Consider the following 686-nt stretch of genomic DNA (forward strand, 5'->3'; position numbering starts at 1 on the left):
CAAAAAACCCCCGAGACTCTCAGGGGCACCTGAAAAAAACCAAGCAAGGCCCTGCAGCAGTGGCCCCGCACCATACCGGGGACACATTGCCCGAAACTCGGCACCTTCTGACTACTTTTGAGTCTGCCTTGGGTTTGGCTCCCCGCACAGCAGCTCCGCCGGCCACATTTCTTGTGAAGTGTGCTTGGATTGGTTTATGATTGGATCCTTGTCTTTGATTTTTTTTTTCCTTTCTTTTTTTTTCTTTCTTTTTCTTTTTTTTTTAGTTTTTTGGGGTTTTTTTTTAGCTGCTGGCTCTCTCTCTCCAAAGCTTTAGCAAAAATTGGGGTTATTTCACTTTTGTCTTCCTTTGGAAAGGCTTTTCTTTGGTCTGAGCATGCCATCTTTGCACCTCACCAATCTTGTGGTTAGTGTCCCTGCCCTCCTTCCTCTAGTGACACACTTGTCCCCCTCCTCCCTGTCTGCCCACCCCCTCCCTCCCCTCTTTCCTCCCCTCCCCACACCCTTGGCTTCTTCACCAGCTGCCCCGCGGTTCCGGGCGGGCGGACACACCCAGATCCCCGTGCGTTTGAGACCTCCCCATGGTGACAGCTCTGCCCTGGGCACGCTGTCCCGCCAGGAAGCCCTGGCATGATCCAGCCACTTGTCCCTGGTGGCCTCCGAGAAGAGATGGGGTGAGACGGGCC

The sequence above is a fragment of the Eurypyga helias genome, unplaced genomic scaffold, assembly GCF_000690775.1.
Source record: "Eurypyga helias isolate BGI_N326 unplaced genomic scaffold, ASM69077v1 scaffold32032, whole genome shotgun sequence".
NCBI lineage: Eukaryota > Metazoa > Chordata > Aves > Eurypygiformes > Eurypygidae > Eurypyga > Eurypyga helias.